Source organism: Sarcophilus harrisii, chromosome 5 (assembly GCF_902635505.1).
Source record: "Sarcophilus harrisii chromosome 5, mSarHar1.11, whole genome shotgun sequence".
NCBI lineage: Eukaryota > Metazoa > Chordata > Mammalia > Dasyuromorphia > Dasyuridae > Sarcophilus > Sarcophilus harrisii.
This window is the reverse complement of record NC_045430.1, coordinates 171,381,849-171,403,545: the sequence shown is the minus strand read 5'-3', so window position 1 is coordinate 171,403,545 and position 21,697 is coordinate 171,381,849. Positions and strand designations below refer to the sequence as shown.

At 33.6% G+C, this 21,697-nt stretch overlaps 1 protein-coding gene across 1 annotated transcript in view; it reads right to left on the bottom strand.

Annotated features, from left to right (window-relative positions):
• The window catches only part of LOC100926676 (hyaluronidase PH-20), a 32,952-nt gene extending 11,514 nt beyond the window's left edge, over window positions 1-21,438 (bottom strand). The window contains exon 1 of the mRNA XM_012551012.2: window positions 20,830-21,438. The gene's annotated coding sequence lies outside the window, so the exon portion shown is untranslated. The remainder of the gene's footprint in view (window positions 1-20,829) is intronic.
• Window positions 21,439-21,697: the final 259 nt, after the last annotated feature.

The window sequence follows — 21,697 nt, the reverse complement described above, 5'->3', positions numbered from 1 at the left end:
CCCACCAGGGATTATAAAAATAAAGATAATAATTATCCCATTATTGTTCTCAGGAGAAATGTAATTCCTTGCCCTGACAGAAGAGGGGGTGAACAGGCCTTCTTCACCTAGGAGATGGGGTATTTCCATGAAAAATTCAAACAGAAGTCTAATGAGTCACTGTAAAAATAGCTCCAGAGGACATAATCAAATTGAGCCTATGGTTAGAAGTCTGCAGTTGATTTCTACAGTTTATAGTCAACTGCCTTTATTAACACCCTTTATTAACACCTCCAGACAGGTACGACCTTCCAAAGATTTGTGTCTTCTGATGGAGGGAAAAAGTAAAAACTTTAAAACATAAAATAATTTGGAAGCAACTTTTAATCATTTAAGGTATTTCAATTCAATAAATATGTATTGTCTAAGAATCCCAGAGTCTCAGAATAAAACACTTGATACTAATATAAGAGGTAGAAGATTCTATCCTATGCATTTTAAATGATTCTTTTCTAATCTATTTAGAGTTGTGTCAGTACTGATTTTATGTATGAAAACTAATATGGTAATAGCATAGCAGGAGTATACCTTCTTGTTCTGTCCTGAACAGCTCCTACACTTTCTGTACTGTCTATTGATGATCTCATCAGTTCCAGTGGTTACAACTAGCATTCTCATGCAGATGATTCCCATATCTACATATCTGGCTTTCAACACTTTTTGGTGATTTAGTCCCACATCTCCAACTCTCTGTTAGATATTTTTCCCAAGATGTCCCATGAGGTTATAAAAATCAAGATATCCAAAACAAAACGAATCATTTTTCTCACTGAATACCACCTCTCCCTCCTGCCTTATTTTTAGTATGGACAATATCATCCTTCTAGTCACTCAGCATCAACTCTCCCCTCTCACTTATATTCTTCCCATTCAATCAATTGCCAGGTCTTCCCAATTTTACCTCCTCAATTCTCTCAAATTCATTCCCCTGTCTTTAATCACATCAAAAACTTACCAGACTTCTGGTCTGGACTATTGCAGTCTTCTTACTAGCAGAAGGAAAAGGGAATAAGTTAAGCACCTACTGTGTGCCAATTACTACATTTTACAAATATGATCTCATTTGATGAGTAAGTACTTAATAAGTGCTTATTGATAGTTTGATCATTGTGTATTGTCTTGCTCAGATAACTTGGACTTTGAAAAAGAATCAGAAGGATCAGTCAATGACTAAAAGAAAAAAAAAAATAAGACTTTTAATTTGTTGCATCCAAGGAAAAGCAATATGGCTTAACTAAAACTATCCCAAGGAGCATGGAGTGAGAGAGAAAAAAGTAACAAGAAAAAGATGGTAGAATAGTCTCACGCTTAGGTAACAGCCAAACCCTTCAAACTTGAATAGTCTGCAGACTCTTGGCCACTGGATCCAGATCTGGGAGAATCAGTCAACTCAAAAAAGAAGGAACAGAGAAAGTATATAACCTGGGATGTTACCAGAAATTCACAGTCGTTATGGATATCATAATGACTGTGAATGTCATTATGGAGTGAATGAGTCCATGGTGATTGATATCAGGATTTGCCATAATGCTAAGCAGGGATGGCTCTCTCAGATTCAATGCAACTTTAAGGTCAGGGTAGTTCATATAGAATAAAGTCAGGAGTGAAACCTCCTCAAATGAATCTAATTGGTCCCTACCTACTAAATTATAAGAAGAAAAATGCTAAGCAACTAGGAAACTGGAAATGTCTGGTTTCAAAAGTTCATAGTATAGGAATTTCTGAATAGGTATTCGGGAGGAGAATACATGTTGTTTTTTTAATATAGTTTATTTTTGTTGTTTTTAGTATTCAACATAAAACCAAATATTTCAAACAAGCAAAATGACATCAATGAAAACAAGCAACCAATATTTCTTTATTACTTCTTTGCCTCTTTTATCTGTACTCTATCCCTGATACAACTTCCTGGAGGGGGAAAAAAAAAGCTTCCCAATATCCCACACCCTTTCATAGATCTTGACTTGCAGCTTTTCACTATCAAATCAAGTAAATCAATTAAACAAGATGTAAATCTTTAAGATTTCCTATATTTGTGTCCAACTGTAATATGGAAATTCTAAGTAAAGAACATTGTTCTCATACATTCAGAAAATTGAGAGTGCATATCCAATACCATTCAAGCTCATTTCCCCAAATGTTCTTTCTTCCCTACTCCTGTTGTTATAGATCAGGCCTTATGACATCCAGGAAAGAACTTTGAGAAAGTAGCTAGGAAAATCTTCATACATTTGTTTATCAATTTTGCTAACACAACTGGACAAAAGAGTTTCTAATAATTTCATTATTTCCTTTTCTCTTGTGAATTCTCCTTTCTCAATTTTAGTGTTGGTGATTTGGATTTCCCTCTTTCCTTTTTAAAATCAGATTAGCTACTAGATTATCATTTTATCAGCTTTTCAAAAACAGTTCCTAATTATATTTATTATTTCCATGGGGTTTTTTTTGCTTTTGATTTTGTTAATCTTATCTTCAATTTTTTAGAATTTCCATTTTTGTATTTAGATGTAGATTTTCGATTATTTTTTTTTACCTTTTTAAATTACATGTCCACTTTACTTATTTCTCTCTCTTGTTAATGATAATAACAGTAGCTAACATTATATAGTGTTCTATGGTTTTTTAAAGAATTTTTATATATGGTTTGTAGCATGCCTTTTTGTATTGACAAGAAATTGGAAATTGAGTGGATGCCCATCAGTTGGAGAATGGCTGAATAAGTTGTAGTATATGAATGTTATGGAATATTATTGCTCTATAAGAAACTATCAACAGGATGATTTCAGAGAACCCTAGAGTGACTTACATGAACTGATGCTAAGTTAAGTGAGTAGAACCAGGAGAATACTATACACAGCAACAAGAATTGGTAATCAGTTCTGATGGACATGGCTCTTTTCAACTGTGAGGTGATTCAGGCCAGTTCCAATGGTCTTGTGATGAAGAGAGCCATCTGCATCCAAAGAGAGGACTGTGGGGACTGAGTATGGACCACAACATAGTATTTTCACTTTTTTATTGTGGTTTGCTTGCTTTTGCTTTCTTTCTCAATTTTTTCCTCTTTGATTTAATTTTTCTTGTGCAGCATGAAAATTGTGGAAATATGTATAGAAGAAGTGCAAGTTTAACATGTAATGGATTACTTGCCTTTCGTGAAAGAGGACAGGGTGAAGGGAGGGGGAAAAAATTGGGACAAAGGTTTTGCAAGGGTAAATGCTGAAATTTTTCTTTGCATATATTTTGAAAATAAAAAAGCTTTAATAAAAGAGAAAAGAAAAAAATAAATAATTTCACATGTTATCACAGTATATTAAAGAAAGTTTGTAGAAAAAATACATTTTCCTCTTAAGTATTGCTTAATTGCATCTCAATTCCTTTATTAGTTATGCCATCTCATTGCTGTCATTTTAGCTATTTTCCCTTTGATTTAATCTTTGATTCAACAGTTCCTCTGTATTGATTTATTTAGTTTGTCCCCATTTAAGTTTGAATCTCTCAAAGCTTCTTAATTGATTACAATTTTTATGTTGTGGTCAGGAAAGGATGTTAAATATTTTCTTCTTTTCTGCATTTATTATGCTCCTATACTATATAACCTGGTCAGTTTTTTTAAAGGTTCCATGTAGACAGGAGGATTTGGGGAATGGTATGCCACAGTTCTCTTTATTCTCCTGATTCAGTTTCCCTAATTATCCTGACTCAGTCCTGCCTCAGTTTCCCTGCTTCTCAGTTCTGCAAAACCTCCCCTCCCTCTTTATCAGAATACTTGATAAGGATAAAATATTGTATGTTTTAGAATATCAGAATTCCTCTCCCCATCCCAAGCTATCAGAATATCAGATACTGTCTTATCAAGAGGCCTTTCCCCAAGTCCAGGGCCTCCCCCCTGATTATGTCATCCTATCTCCAGTGGCTCACCCCACCCTGTGAGAGTCCCATTCCGGCTCTCAGTACCCTGACTCCGCCCCTGACTCAGTCTACCCTCTGCATCTGAGCCACATGTATATATGGCATTGAGACTCTGATTGTTTACTGGATTCTTGGAGACAATAGTCTCATTCAGCCCTGGGACCAAACATAGATTCATTGGTCCCAGTGTATCTCTCCATTTAATAAATTATTAAATACTCTCTAATTTCTATCTTGCTCAGTTTCTCAGGCATTACAGGAAAATGGCAGAGTAGGTCAAAAAATCTCAAGCTCTCCAGATTTTCTCCACAAAGAAAACAAATTTGCATCTCATGGTGAACATAAACTGGTGAAAAGATTTGGAGCAGAACAGGATAAATTCCTTCTGGTCAACCCAAGAAGATTTGAATAAAGCTCCCAGGCTGGGGAATTAATCCCATACCTCTGGGCTAGTTCTGAAGAAACATCAAATGGAGAGCCCCAGGGCTATCTGGGAGTGGTTGGAGCCTCAGCAGGAACCACAGAAACTTTCATTTCCTGGAATGTTTGTGAATTCTGGGGTCTGAGTCTGGGAAGGCCAAAGGAAGCCCTCCACTGATTGGGAATACCAGTGAGAAGGAACCAGCACACCGGGTGAGTGCAGAAGCAGTGGGGCAGGGTCGCTGCTAGCTGTGGGCACTTGCAGATGGGGGGAGCTTTTGGTTTGGGGTTCCAAGTCAGAGGAGAGAGCTGAGGTGAAGGGAGAGGCCCTGAATCCCCACCCCAGGATTAGGGGTGCTTATGTTAATATATAGGTATAGGAAATAGATACACAGAAACACTACAATCAGGAGTAGAATTTATTAGAAAAAAAAAAGTTGGGCTAGTAATCATGATCTTAGACAAAGTCAAACGTTTACATATGGGTAAATAAGTATATGTGTGTATATATATGTCATATATGTGTGCATACATATGTATGTGTGTGTGAATATATGTGGGCATGTATGCATGTAGGTCTATGTATTTGTGCATATATATATGTGTGTGTGTGTGTATGTATGGGAGTTTGGATGGGTGTCAATATATGTATGCATTTATATATAAATATACCTGTGCTTAACTGTAGCCTGCTTGGAGAAGGTGGGGAGGATGAAAGGAGGAGGGAAAATAAAATAAAAAATATGCACCAGAGAACAAAAGAATAACCTACAAGGAGATAAAGAAAAAATGGACACTCATAAATATAATTTTTTCTATTATTACATATGCTTTCTTGAAATGGAAAGTTATTGTTATATATTTTGAATTTTCCTTGATGTTCTGCTGGGCACATGACAATGCTTTGTTTAGTTTGGTTTTTTATTTTCTTTATCTGTCTTTTTTCTCATTTTGTATTTAGTTCAAAAAATAAATTAAAACAAAAATTCTATACACAGATGAAAAAATAGTATATTCCTTTCTATTAATATTCAGTTATCACCAAAGATCTCCTAAAATGGGAAGGTAAAAAGGACAAGATGGATTTGCAAGGCAATATTATCTAAAAATTCAAAGAATAATTAAAATGATATTTTGAATATTGTTTACAAAAATGTAAAAAGAAAGAATTATAATAAATTCTTTCTATAGTCAAATATGGTCTTATTAGCTAAAGCAAGGAGAAACAAAGCAGAGAAAGAAACTATTGACCAATATTTCTAACGAATATATAAACACTACAATTTTGATATCAGCAAAGAGGCTACAGAACCTATTTTTTTAATTATATACTATAATCAAGTTGGATTTGTACCAGAAATATAAAGTTAGCTCAATATTAGGAAAACAATATAATAGAATATACCAATAAAAAGAATTACTCACATGATTATATCAGTAGCGCCAGAAAAGGCTTTTGAAAAAATACTATATATATATAAAAGCAGAAGTCAGTTTTATATATATATATATATATGTACATATATATGTTCATGTGTGTGTATGTGTGTATGTGTGTCGTTTCAACAAGAACTGGTTAAAACAAGCATGTCTGTCAACCCACTCTTATTGATGAACTTTTACTGTTAGTCAATTAATAAACATTTATTAAGCATCTACTATGTGCCAGACACTGTACTAAGTTCTAGGAATATAAAGAAAGTCAGAAGACAGTTCTTATCCTCAAGAAACTTACTAGCAAATGGGGAGACTTTGTGCAAAGAAATATACACAAACAACTTAGTACAGGTTAAATTGGAAAGAATCAGTAGAGGAAAGGTATTCGAATTAAGGATTTAAAAAGTCTTTCAATAGAAGGTGGGATTTTACCTGGGATTTGAAAAAATCCAAGGAAACCATGACAAACCAAGAAAAAGTAATAGAGTAAATACAAAGGAAATGAAATTATCAAACTATGCAGAGAAATTAGCTTACTTAGAGAACACTAAAGATTTAAATAACAAATAATTAAACAATTCCATAACTTAATAAAGTTGATACAGGATATAAAATAGAGTCAAATAAATCAACTTTTCTATATACTTCCAAGAAAATACAATGGAAAGAAATAGAAATAGAAATCTCATTCAAAATAACCACAAAATGTGTAAAATAAAGACACACACACAGGATTTATATGGATACAGTTACATAAAACTACGAAAATTGACACACCTAATTAATTGGAGAGATGCTAATTATGGAAAATTGGGCAATGCCAGTATAATTAGACTTATGATACTACCTAAATTAGGTGGCTAGTCATCTAGATGGCACAATGAATAGAGCAGCTGGGACAGTGGGCACCTTATCATTCAATCAATTTGTCAATAAGTATTTATTAAGCATTTACTAGAGTCAGTCACTGTGCTAGACCTTAGAAATTCAAGGGCAAAGATAAAATCATCTTTGCTTTCAAGAAGTTTGCATTCTATTAAGACACTCGTTTACATAAATAAGCATATACAAATGCGAGTTAATTGCAGAGATAGAAGGGAAGATACTAACCCCTGTGAAGATAAGAAAAGTTTCCACATAGGTGTCTTTTCAAAACAGATTTTCAAAGGAAACAAAGAATTCCAAGAATTAGAGGGGAAAAGCAATGTGGTATTCAATTCAGCTCTTATTGAGGAGCAGATTATATGCTTACATGTATAAAGCATTGATTAAAGTTTAATATAACATACCTCTTGGAGTAAACAGTATGAACCTATAGGCAACAGGTTGACCGGTACTTATAGGACTGGAAAGCAACTCAGGTATATTATTATTATCTTTGCATCTGAGATGTCCTGTACCTGAACTATTCCAAAGATAGATAATCATCCATCTCTTTATTTAAAATCTCTAATGACAGAAAGCTCTATAGCCTCCCCAGCATTTCAGGATGTTAATTTCATGTTATTAGACTAGATTCTCAAAAAGTAAGAATTGTGGAAGATAAAGCAAGTCCATATGTGGACAAAAGCAAAATCTAAAAGCAATATTCACAAACATGAATTTTATTAAAGGGACAAGGGAAAAGGAAAGGAAAATAGTGATGAAGAACTAGGAAATCATGAATCAGATTAGCTAGGGGAAGTTTAACCTAGACCTATTCTGTCTGCATCATGGAAAACCAGCACAGCTGGTATTTACTACTTGATTTCAGAATTTCCAAACTAAATCACTTTCTTGTCAAAAACTTTGAAGTTTGAATAAAAAGAAAAGAAAAAGAAGTCTTTGTTGGGCTACCTTGTAGTACATGAAATTTCTACTCTACGAAATGGCATGGACCCACATTGAGTAAGAAGGAGAGAGAGAGATTGGGGGGGGAGAGAGAAAGAGAGGAAGAGAGATGGAGAAGAAGAGAGAAAGAGAAAGAAGGGGGGAGGAGAGAGAGAGAGAGAAACAGAGACAGAGAGAGAGAGAGAGAGAGAAGGCGGGAGATAGGGAGGGAGAGAGGAAGAAGGAGAAGGGGAGGGAGGGAGAAGGAGGAAGGGAAGGGAAGAAGAGAGGAAGAGGGAGAGAAAAAGAAAAGGAGAAGGAGAGGGAGAGAGAGGAAAAGGGAAAGGGAGATAAGAGACTGAATTTCTGAGAGTTGGCAAACTACTTAAATCTCCTGATGAGAGGCAGTTAGTTGTTGTAGTGGATAGAGCACCAGCCCTGAAGTCAGGAAGACCTGAATTCAAATTTGATCTCCAACATTAAACACTTCCTGGATGTGTGATCCTGGGCAAGTCACTTAACCCCAACTGCCTCAGCCAAAAAAAAAAAAAAAAAAAAAAAACCTCGATGAATTTTAATAGTCTTAAAGAGTCTATGCATATTACAGAGATTGATAATTAGAGAAATTAGATAAACCCAGAAGCCCATGAACAGCAAAACAAAAACATAATGTCCATTCCTTTTTTTTAAAACCATCATAGGTAGTAATTAAATGAGGCTCATGGGAGAAAATTATGGTGACATATTATCTGAATGTTAAGACAGAAAATTAGCCATGATCTCAGTCCTACTGTTGTCCCCACCATGGATGGGTCTCCTCAATCCCCTAACTACACGGGTTAAAGGAAGGCCTACTTGAAATATCACTTAAATTACTGAGGAGCAAACCAGATATAGTAGAAAAAAAAAAAAAAAAAAAAAAAAAAAAACAACCCAAGAGTGAGGAGATGTAGATTCTAATTCTTTGGACATAGGCCTCTTAGAACCAAAACATGGTTTTGCTTTCTCATTTAATGAAAAGAAGCAATAATGAATGGTGAAAAGACCTGGGTGCAAATTTCCACTCCAATACATAGTTATATGGCCATTTCCTATCTATATGACAGTGGCCAACTCATTATACTCCTAGCTTCTTCAGCTGTAAGAAGAATATATAATTCGCTTTGAGAAGTACTTATTAAATTAGCTTTGTCTGGTTTAGTAAATATTTATTGATCTTTTTCTATCATTACCATAGTTTTTCTAACCCCTCCTAGAGAGCTATCCTATATAATAAATAGCATTCTAAGAGCTATCCTATATAATAAATAATATTTTAAAGGCAAAAACAAAAAAGAGTGGAGAATCAGGATAACTGGATTGATACATTTTAAAAAATCCTTAAAAGTATATACAATGTTGGGGCATCCAGATAATTGGGCCCCCAGATAGAGTGAGCACTAGCCTTGGAGTTAGGAGAACCTTAAATTCAAATGCGACTTCAGACACTTACTAGCTATGTAAGTCACTTAATTTTGATTGTCTATAAATACACACAGACATATTCACATATACAATGTGAGTACACATGTATAAGTTATATTAAATTGTTTATCTTTTCAATGAGGGGAGACAAAAGGAGGAAGAGAAATTGCAACTCAAATCTTTTTAAAATATTGAAAAAATGTTAAAATTGCTTTTACATGCAATTGGGGAAAAACAAAATATTAAATAAATAATAAAAGATAAAAATACAGTTAATGTGTAACACTTATACACCTCTTTATTAATTTATCATGTGCAGAGCACTGTTCTAATCTGTGGTATATATAAAACTCAGGAGGTCCCAGACCTGATAAAACTGGATGATTAGATCTACTCATTTTTATTTTTGTGAGCAGACAACTAGGGGCTTAAGTGCCTTGGAGCAGAACAATATCAGAACATAGCAATTGAGGTCTAGGTCACCCTGAAGCCAGGCCATTAGAAGTAAAGGAATCCATCAAGAAAGGAAGTCTAATTCTGAGAAATCCCACTTCCCACAATCTACTCAGATCTATTTCTTAGGCTATCCCTCCTTATTCTGGCCAACCTGAATGGCTTTCCCCATTTATTCTCCCTGGTGTTATCCAGAAAGTATAATGGGTTGCCTCAGGTGTTAGTGAGCTGATTATCCCTCAATGAAGGTCTGCAAACAGACTGGATGTCTACATGTCAAGCATCTAATAGAGATGATTCCTTACTAGATAAAAATAGGATTAGATGATTTTGAAGGGCTTTTTCAATTCTGTTACTCTTTCTGAGCTCTAAATCCTGAAGATAATATTATATTTATAAAATACCTTAAAGTATATAAAGTGCCTTATACTTATTATATTTATTTTTAAAACTACTTTAGATCTCTGGCAGATCAAAAGATTGCCCCCCCCCCATAGTTCCTTTAGTCCTATCCCAAGAATAGTTATTGTTTCACTCAAATATAAAAACAGACTCAGTCATAGATGGCAGTGCCAACAAATCTCCAATTTCCATAGGAAGCATTTTTATACAAATAAATAAAACAATAAAGTAAGCACATAAAAAACAACCATTAGAACACTATTTTTAAAAACAATAAATTAATGATTTAGTTATTAGTTAATCAACAAGTATTTACTAGACACCAACTATGTGCCAGTCAGGAACTGTTCTAGATAAGGATTGGACCAGTCCTTAAATAAGTCTTTCTGGCTTTGAGGTCTGCCTCCTATCCACTAGGGAACTCTAGTCTCTTTAGTTACTTGGAGCACAAATAAAAATAAAATAAAATAGTTCCCCTCCTCAAGGAACTTCCATTCTAACAGCGAAAATAATTTGAAAGTTATTCGGTGTTGGGGTGATGGCAAAGATTTCACATGGGAGATGACACTTGAAGTGACCTTTGAGAGAAACCAGACATGGCAAGCGATCTCCTAGATAGAGAGCTTTAGTGATTCAGAGCCCACTTGTCCCAGAGAAACCCACAATATAATTGCTAGACAAAGCACAAAATCTGTATCCTTATTATATCAACAGGACAAATAGCCATGTTTCTTGAACACATTATGCTAATTGTCTTCTCTCAGCAACAGGCAAATCTAGGATGGCTGTGTAGTGGTCAATGGGTTCCTATTACTTACTTTTATATAAGTGAATTCCAATTATATTAAAAAGATGAAAGATTTGGAGGAATACAATTTACAATCAGTATCTGGCTGGTGCCAGTGAGTCCCATTTACCCATATATAAACGTCTTTATCAGTTGTTTTAGTTTTCTTTATTATGAATCTTAAACTTTAAAACTGTCCATTTTAATCTTATGTGCAAAAAAAAAAGGCCATTGACCAGAGATAGTGTGTGAGGAACAGCAAAGAAACCTGTTTGACTGAATTTCAGAGTTTATGAAATGGGTTAATATATATTAACCTTAGAAAGATAGATTCAAAAAAAAAAAAAAAGAAAGAAAGAAAGAAAAAAGAAAGACAGATTCCAGACATTATAATCCAAAAACTATTTGGTTACAGTCAAAGTTACAACAGAAAAGTAACTATGTGCCTAACAGTTCAACAAAATATCCCTCTCTATCATATCCCCATCTGTTACTGAATACAAATATATAAAACCATCTGCTACATGTAAACAAATTTAAAAAGTCAATAATATTATATTGGGTTCTCTCTATAAATTATAGCTATTATTTTCTATTTTTAATGAGTTGGGTAGTATTGTCAATTAGGATGTCCTCTGAAACCTTTAAAACAGTATTGCATCTGTGCTATTGTGAAATCCTCCAAACAGGTTCACCCTTCCAGGGATGGTATGAAAAAATACTGCAGCTGTCAGAAATGTTTTTCTCCTAATTATGGACAATCCAGGTGACATATAAGATGTCAAGTCATTTAAACAGAAAACTTAAAAGAATATTAACTTCAACTTCCTATTAATAAGTGAATGGTCATGTCAAGCAAGTGGGCAAGATAGTTTCAGAAGAAATGCAGATTCATTTCCAATTTGGAACAAATTCCAAAGATTGTCTAGTAAGGTTGGTGGAGGCTTTGATTAAAAAAAATTTCCACCTAAAAATATGAACTAAAGTTGCCTAATGATTTTTTATAATAGTCTCCATTTAGAATACATATTGGAATGTGCATTTTTCCCCTTCTTTTTAAAGCATGAAAAAATGGAAGCACTATGGTTGTAAAACACTGCTCATAGATATCATTGTATAGATTAGTTCTACTAAACTTTTTTTTCTCTTTTTTGGGAGGATTTTTAATCATAAAGGGTGAATCTCAGGATATGGGAGAAGAGAGACATCTTGAGAGATGATGGTAATATGAAAACAAAAGAAATCAGTAGAAGTCCATTTGAAAAGAAATAAACTAATTGACCCAAAATAGAATGGGCAACCAGTTCAGTTAGTCAACAAGAATTTATTTATTCCCACCAACTGGGGGGAAAACAAATAAAAGTGAATGCATTACTCCTAGCTTCTAAAAAGGAAGACATAAAATCATGTATGTATAAATTACCTGTATCACTGGAGTTTTTCAAGCAAAGGTTAGACATGTGTCAGAGATGAAATAAAGAGCACTGTAGAATTCATTGGAAAGTTGGACCAGATAGCCTCTCAAGGTCCTTTCATATTCTAGGAGACAATGTCTTATAGTCAGAAGATCTGGGTTCAAATTCCAGATTCTGCTACTAGTAAGTAGCAGATGTGTGACTTACTATTTCTTTTAAATATGCAACAAAATTATCATGGAAATTTTTCCCCTGTTTTTCTTTCCCTTCTCCCCATCCCACAATATGTATTTTGGAATATTATAGCACTTTAAAAATTATAAATGATGAATACAAAGAAACATAGGAAGACAAGAACCAGAATAAAGAAAACAATATACACAATGTGAATTATTAAAATGGAATACTCTGAAATTATAACGCCCAAGCTTAGGCTCAAAAAAAGAGATATAACAAGGCACTTTACTTGACTTCTTTATAGAGATGAATGACCAATACATTGATTAGATTTATACTATTTTTTCTTCATTATTTTTTACTAAAAATCAGAATTTGGGAGAGAAATGGTTGGAAAATGTAGGAAATCTTCCTCCAAAAGATATCAATAAAAATTTAATAAAGAAAATACATTAGAACTCAATACCTAAAAGTAATCCAGAGCCATAATATCATAATTCAACTACTAGCAACTGGGTCAAGAAATTATCATGAAAGGCAAACTCAAATCTACCTTCTAAGATGAATATACAGACACCTTAGACCTCACCATGATGAAACTAAAAGTCTTGTAAGACTCTAGAATACAAGGCTTCTGCTGGAGAAGTTATAGGACCTGACTGGCCAGGCAAGAGCTCATTAAAATATATGGCTATATATATGACACTAAAAAAATTAGTGACTCTATGGTCACTTCCGATTTTAATTAATTATTCCTATTAACTAGGTGTTAAACATAGTTGTTTCTATCTATAAAGATTGGTGTGTCTCAGACATACAGATCTCAATTGGTATGTCCCAGACCGGAGCCTCAATTGTTACACCCTGCTTTAAGGCTTTAATACTTCCTTCAAAGTTGAATTTTGGAGACTCTACCACAAGTATTGAACAAAAGCAAGAAATAAGACCTATTGGTTACAGTCAAGAAAGAAGCTTAGTTTTTTTAAGAATTAGAGTAATGCTCATTCCCAATAGATACAGGATTAAGAGACCAGATATCTATGTGTGTGTGTATATCTATGTATATTATACATGTATGTATACATATATGCAATATACATATATGTATACATATATAAAATACAGACATGTATTTTATACATTATCAATTATTACCATCTAGAAAGCTATTTTAATTCTCTAAGAATCAATTTTTATGTATTGGAGAATAACCATAAATTTTAGGTTTATCAGTTTAATAGAATGTTATTTGTGCTACAAAGGAGTGCCTTACATTTAGCAGGTATTTATTATTTTTTAATGCAATGGAACTTAATTCAATAGAACTGAACTCAATTTTCAAAAGGACAAATATGAAGGAAACAAAGAACTTTGGAAAGATTTTTCTAAGTAAAAGAAATTGAAGACAGAAAATTACAACACATACACTGGCTATTAAAAATGCCAGATGCAGAGGGGCATCTGGGTGGTGCAGGAGATAGAGCACCAGCCCTGGAGTCAGGAGGATTTAAGTTCAAATCTGGTCTCAGACACGTAACACTTCTTAGCTGTGTGATCCTGGACAAATCACTTACCCCCAATTGTCTCAGGGGGAAAAAGGTCAGATGCAGATCAAAACTTACTTTTTAGCATTATCTTTCTTACGGGTTTATTTATATCTGTTTCTGTTTTGTTTTGTTTACCAGCATGGCTAATATGAAACTGATTGCATGTGTATAATCAATATCAATGTGCTCACTTTCTCAAGTTAGGGTCGGGGAAAAGAGAGAGGAACAGAAGGAATTAGGAACTCAAATTTTTTTTAAAATTTACATGTAACAGAAAAAATAATGTTAGAATTTTCTAGTATCAGAAAAAAAAGATGAAGAAGATAAACTGTAAAAGATCAGAATTTTTTTTTGGTTCAAATTTATCATGTTATTTTTAAAAACCAAAATGAAAACACTTCAGTTTTGGTAGTTGGGAATTCAAATTCATATTTTTTTTTCTTAAGACCATGGTCATATATAACTTTTTTAAAGTAAGAAACTTGCAAACCATTTTATCTGAATGATGCTTATTAGTATTGAACATCATTTGGAATTAGGCATAACTTTAAAAATACAGATTAAATTTGTCTTAACAATGTGTGGTGAAAGTTTGGTAGTTTAACTGGGAGATTAGTATTTCCATGACCTCTTTGTGTCACTCCAGTTTTCTAGACTCAGTTTCCTCATGTGTAAAATAAGAAGCTGTAATCAGAGGACCTTAAAATTCTTTCCAACTTCAAAGGCTATAATTCTGTAATTTCAATTCCCCAAATTAGAAGCATTAATAGCAAAATTAAAGTCTGCCAGGAAACTTTCCCTGAATAGCTACCATGAGTCCCATTACTCCTTTACTTTGCATTCTTTCAAGATCAGTTCCACTCTCTGGGTCTGTTTCCTCATCTGTAAAATGAGTATGTTGGACTAGATGATCTCTCAAGTTCCTTCCAGCTTACATATTCCATTTGTATTTAATTTGCACTTTTTGTTTTTTGTTTCAAAAGTACTTTATTCCTGGGGTTTTTTTTTTAATTTTCATTCCCAATAGATTTGAATTGATCTTTGTTTTTATATCCCCTAGATTTCCCTTTCTGATTTCACTCTATGCTCCTAGAGAGTCATCTTGGATTTTAAAACAAGCTTTATTTTTTAATGAAATCATCAAAACTAATTAAAAAAAAAAAAAACCACTGACAGTATATGCACATCTGTAGAAAACATGTTTTGGGTTTGATTACAAGATCTTAGAGGGCAGCAAAGGCCATAGTTATATTTCTGTGCTTTAGCAACAATGGCAAAACCTGCCTCACTTAAGTCCAATTCACCTGCAAGTCAACCCATGATGTCATTGATCTTCTCTGAAAATAAGGGATGAACAACCAAACCAAATCAAAACCAGTGCCAAATACAGTGCTCCACCCAAAAAAAAAGGCCAATTCTATAATAATGGGCAATGTAGTCCAGCAACATATATATTTTTTATTATGTATTTAAAGTCCTAGAAAGCCCAGTTCAAGATTACATCTTATTAGATCTGCTTCCCCTTCAATTATTCTTTTTACTTTTGAGGGTACCACCATCCTCCCAAAGACCAAAGATCTCATTTGCTTATTTTCATCGTCACCTTCTCCTCCCATGTCCAATCTATTGCCATTATCTTTATAACATCTCTCATAACAAATCTTTCCCAACTTTATTCCATCTCCCATTCAGCAAAATGTTCCTAAGTATTTATTTCCCATTTACTCAATGAACTCCACAAGTATCTCCCAACTTCATTTGATCTTCCGTTCATCAAAATCATCTTCTTAAGTATTTATTAGTCATTCATTCAATAAATTCCACAAGTCTCTCTCAGCTTTATTCTATCTCCCATTCAGCAAAATGATCTTCCTAAGTATTTATTACCTATTCACTCAATAAACTCCAGTGATTCCCTGTCACCTTTAGGATCTAATATAAAATCTTCTGTTTGGTATTCAAAGTCTTTTATAATCTGTCCCTCTCCCCATGTTTCCAGTCTTCATAACCTTACTCCTAACTACTTACTCTATGATTTAGTGATATTGAACTCCTTTCTGTCCTTCAAATAAAATTTTGGGCATTTTCACTAGACTAAATTTATTTTTACTAGCCTGAAATTTTATACCTGAAATTTTCTCCCTCTATCACCTCCTCCTGTTTTCCCATTGTTTCCTTCAAGCTCCAGCTAAAATTATACCTTGTATTAAAAAAAAAAAAAACTTTTCCTAATCCCCATTGTTTCTCAAGCTTTGCCTCTATTTATCATAGGCAATTTTTCCTAAACATAATTTGTTTGTATATAGTTGTTTCCGTGCTGTCTCCCCTTGTAGAATGTGAACTCTTTGATAGTAGAGAAGGTCTTTTGCCTTTTCTTGTATTCATGATGCTAAGCATAAGGCTTAATACTTGATAGAAGTTGAATGAATGTTGACTAACTCTACTGACCCACTCACTTAGTCCTAACCTCTTCCCTTTACTATTAGAACTTCATTAGCATTTGATTCGCAAGGATCTTGGATTTTAATAGCATAATAAGAAGGTTTCAGAAGATCTTAAAGCCACTTCTAATATGTATTATAACCAACATTAGAATATCTCTGTGTTTTATAATTCAATTCAAAATTGATTTTATTTAAGTTCAAGCCCTGGCTCTCCACAGGAGGGAGAACAATTGTTTATTATGAGTCTCCAGGGAGCAGAGCACAGTGCTAGGTAGTAGATGGGAAGGAATATTCCATGTTTACATAAGACCTGATTCCTTACCTCACAAAACCTATAGCCTATTAGTTAAATCTTATATGCAGAGGTTAATTATAATACCAAATGATTAAAAACAAAAGAAGGAGAAGCTAGATGGTACAGAGGATAGAGCACTGGGTCTGGAGTCTGAAGGATCTGAGTTCAAATCCTTCCTCAGACACTTATTAAATATGTGACCTTGGCAAGTCACAACCCCATTGCCCCCTAAAAATTAAGAAAATAAAATATTAAAGAGGTTCAAAGAGAAGGTTTCTATTTGCTTTGAGGTCCTTAATGGAAGGGAAGAAGGCCTTTTGTAAGAAATAAAAATAGAATTAGGCTTTAAAGGATGGATAGGAATTTATTAAGAAAACAAGGGGAAGGATATTCTAAGCATAAGAATAGCATGAAAAAAAGAAACAATAAGAAAGGCAGTACAAGGAAGATGCAGATTCTACTCATGGGATTGAGAGTAAATCCTTCTTGACTAAACCATAAAAAACATGGAAAATAATAATAAAAAGAGTTATGACTGATGGGAGAACTTGATAATTTTGATCACATAGAAAAGTTTTCACATTAGTAAAATTAGCTCAGCCAGAACGGGAAGAAACAGTTAATCAGGCTAAAATGTGTAGCAAATCTATGATAATCAAGATATTTAAAGAATTTAAAGAACATGAGCCATTCCCCAATGAATAAATGGTCAAAAAATTTGAACAGCCTATTTTCAAAACATATTAATGCTTTTTAAAAAAATATCCAAAATGTGCCAAATTATTAATGAGAGATTAGTATTAAAGCTCTGAGATTTTACTTCACTCTCATCAGATTGGCAAAGATAATAAAAGATTAAGATCATGAACATTGGAGAGGCTGCAAGAATTTTAAGTACACTGAATTCATGTCTAAGTGTGTATTGGTCTAAAAGAATTAGAAATTATAACAAACAAGTCACTAAACTGTACATATCCCAAGATGGAGGGTTACCTCCTGGTACACTAAAGATAAAGGAGGAAAGCTCATATTTACAAAAAACAGTCAAAGCAAAGAGTGGGAAGGAAATTACGTTCTATCAGTTGGGTAATAATCCTCCAGCATCATAAGAAACAATAAACATGAAGAATTCTGAAAAACTGGAAAAGATTTGTGGGACCTGAAGAAAAAGTAAGGTAAGCAAAATGAAGAAAGAACAATTTTAGAACCATAATAATGTAAAAGAAAAAAAAATACAGAAATGCTTTAGAACTCTGATAAATGCAGTAACCAGTCATGACTTATGAATACTTAATGATTTCTATCCATTTGCAAAGAAATGCTAGACAACAAGGATAAAATGAGGTATATATTTTCAGAGAGGGCCAAGGTGCTGATATGTTTTGCTTAATTGCCCTGATTTGGAAGCATTACAAAATGTTCGTGATGTTAAAAATAGGGGGGAAAGCACATCAATAGAACATCAACAATAATAAGAGAAACACTAACCACCTGTGTGCTTATTTCCTCAGTTATTTACATTAACTATTACTAAGGCTTGTTTTGGGAGGAAGTTATTTGGATTTTTATATTTTGGGATTATGGTTCATAGATTAAGAGCTGAGTGATTGTAGTTTTTGAAGCATTAGAATTAAGAATGATAAATATTTTATATTCTACTTACCCAAAAACTTTACAGCTCACCCCCCACTAAATAACAATGTAATGTGAAGCAAATCACTTAATCTCTCTAGGTTCAGTCTCTACATCTACACAAAGAGAGGGTAGGACCCCATTCCAAACAGTAAACAGTTGGGTGCTTTTTTTAAAGAGAGTAACTGCAACCAGAGAAAGAAATGTAGAGTGACTATGATATGCACAGGCACTGGTATTATTATTCCAGAGAATCCATCTTTAACAAATAAAGAAAGCACAATTACTAGACCATCCGCCAGGAAATGCTTTGTTATTCAGAATCTTTACATGCAATGTTATTTGTGTAATAGAAGTTTACCTACAAAATCAATTTGGAACCTGAATGGAAAAGCTAGCCCTAAATTTAGATGGAATTCCCATTAACTTAGAAAGTGATTTTTAAAGATATCTACATAGCCAAGAGCAGTGATCCTAAGTTAGAAGCACAAAAAAGAAAGGAAAGAAATGAAAAAGCTGTGAAATTCCAATAGAGTACAATTCAACAAATTTTCAATTAGTAATTATGAAGTGTTGGTCCAGGGGACACAGAATAACAGGAAAAACTTTAATAATAGTAATGCAAATAAGTAGGATACAATGAACCATGTGATAATTTACTGATGGACATTTATAGGAACATACATTCAGAACTGGAAAGGATCCTGGATGCCATCTAGTCTAATGGCTTATTTTTATAGCTGAGAAAATGAAGTCCTAGAGAAATTTAGTGAGTTGATCAAGATCACACAAGTTAGTAAGCAACAGTAGAGCCAAATTCAAATCTAGCTCTTAACTCCCACTAGACCATACTGCCTATGGAAATTAAAGAGGCAGAGATCACTTCTACTTAGTGGAGTAGAGGAAGGAGAGTATCACAAAAAAAAAAAAAACCTGAAGAACATTAAAATAATTAAAACTAAGTTGGCTTCTGATTTCTGGTTGTTTTTGTTTCTTTCCTTATAAAGACTGTACTATCATTCAATTCACTCCATTTGTCCTTTTACTTATATCTCTCTCTGGACAGCACCCTAGAAAAACAGAATTTTTAAAAAGTTGATGCTTGACAAAGCCAAGATTGTTATGAGATATCAAATATCCCCATTACTGTTTGTTTACATGCATGGAGTGACAAAGATAATTGCCTTGACTCAACTTTCTGCAAAAAAATACTTTGAAAACTATTCACTGGCAGAGAAACAACTCTAAAAGGCAAATCAAGGAAGTCAGCAGTAGACACTCCCCTTCTCCCTCATATTTGCTGTACTTCTTTCTTGCCAGGTCATAGTTTTTAGAATACCTCCTTCAATGGTCGGTATACTTTAACATATTTAACATATATGGGACCACCTGCCATCCAGGGGAGGAGGTGGAGGGAAGGAGGGGAAAAGTTGAAGCAGAAGTTTTTGCAAGGGTCAATGATGAAAAATTACCCATGCATATGTTTTGTCGGTAAAAAGCTATAATAAAAAAAAGTTAACATTTAAAAAAGAAAATAAAATAAAGAAAATGTTCAAGAAATAAATTTTAAAAAAATTTTTTAAAAGACTAAATGGTTGGGATTGAAAGGGAGAGGGGCAGGGGATGAGTGAGAAGGAGACTTGAAGTCAGGCTGTCATTGAGTATAGTGGTGCCCTCAGAAGAATGGCTTGCCCGTATCTCTGATGTTTCAGGAATTTCAGCTATGAATCACAAAGCAAAAAATTTTGAATACTCTTAAAAGTGGGTACTTAACATCCTAAAGGATAAAAACCCATATTTCTTTTCTCCCTAATCTTTTATAACCAAATCTTCCTCTCCAAAACTAGCAATAAAACTCTTCCAACAAATCAAGTAAAATTCCTGTAGTTAAAATTTCTTCTTAGACTCAAAAATTCTCTAATTCTCTGTTATCTAAGAACTAACTTCTTTGGTCACTTCTCCCACCAAGATTCATCTTTCCTTTTCATTTCAGCTATTCTAGGTGGAATAGTGCATAAAAGATGGACTTGGACTCTGAAAGACTTAGATTGACATCACCCTTAAGTAGTTACTAGCTATGTAATCATGAAAAGGTCATTTAATCCCTCTGTTTCCTTATCTGTAAAATATCTATCTTACAGAATTGGTATGAAAATCAAATAAGAGAATATTTATAAAGTGCTTTACACAACTCAAAGTGTTATATAAATCCTGGCTATCACTATTTTCTCCTTTTCCCTTCTTCCCAGATCCCTTCACCCTTGTCCCAATCTTATAAATGGTTCCCACTGATAATACTTAAATAAGAAACAAAACAAACTACTGACCCCTCCTTTAAGTGAACACCAGTATTCAACAATGAAAGATGGTCAAGTTGTCCTTAACTCTAGAGTTAAAAAGTGTCTTCTTTAAAGTCATAGCAAATTTCATGGCTTGAAAAAGACCTTTATTTGCATTTCTAGTCCAGTGTTCCTGGAGAACCCATTTAACAGGTAACTCACTTCCTTCTCCCCCACTAGCTCCTGCATTTGAAAGAAAAAAAGATACAGTCTACCTTCTTAAGCTTTTAAATCAATTAAAATTAATTGTAATTGCTCACCTGCTAAGCTCCAAGAGCTCAGGAGTTGGTCCACTCAGTCTACTGCTCTGAGCAAGTTGTATTTAACCTGTTTGCTCAGAAAAGGCAGCCTTTTCCAAACCAATTAAAAGGCAGACTGAATCTTTAAGAGATGTTGTAATGTGATGGGGAAAGGGGAGGTGGTGTTTTAATTTTTTGACCTATCAAATCCAAGTTACAATAATTTTATTGGGAGAAATTAGGTAGAGTATGCAAACAAACATAGGAGTGCTGTAAATACCTGAATTGACGTTTGAAATGAGAATAAGAACCCAGCTGTAATACAAGCCTGAACCAGGTACTGTTTTTAATGAATGACCTGACCATGATAAGCATCAATATTTAGAAAAGTTAATTCCAATCTAATAAATATAATATGGGAAACGAACTTTAAAATAGTGCTTAACTAAAAAAAAATTTAGAATTTTAAACTATCCTTCTTAGCCATAATAGTTTTAATTTTTTAAAGTAAATTGTGAACTCTTTTTCTGAGCTAAATTTAGCTTTTAACTAAGGTAAATAACTAAATCTGCTTACTCCTGCTTGATACTTAGATAAAATCTTTTTTTTCCAAGAATAACATCTTTATATAGTGCTTTAACATTTCAAAAGTATTTCATAAAAATTATTTTGTCCTCACCAAAATCCCCATTCTTTAAGTTAAGGAAACTGAGGCAGACAGTATTAAATGATTCCCCCAGGGTGATTCCCCCAGAAAGTATAACTAGTAATACAACATTTCTAGAATCTTTATGTTTCTTTTGTTAAAATACTGAATTTTATAGGATTTAGAACTTAAGTGAACATTGAAAATCATCTAATCCAACTCATAGCTGTTCCAGTGGAGAAA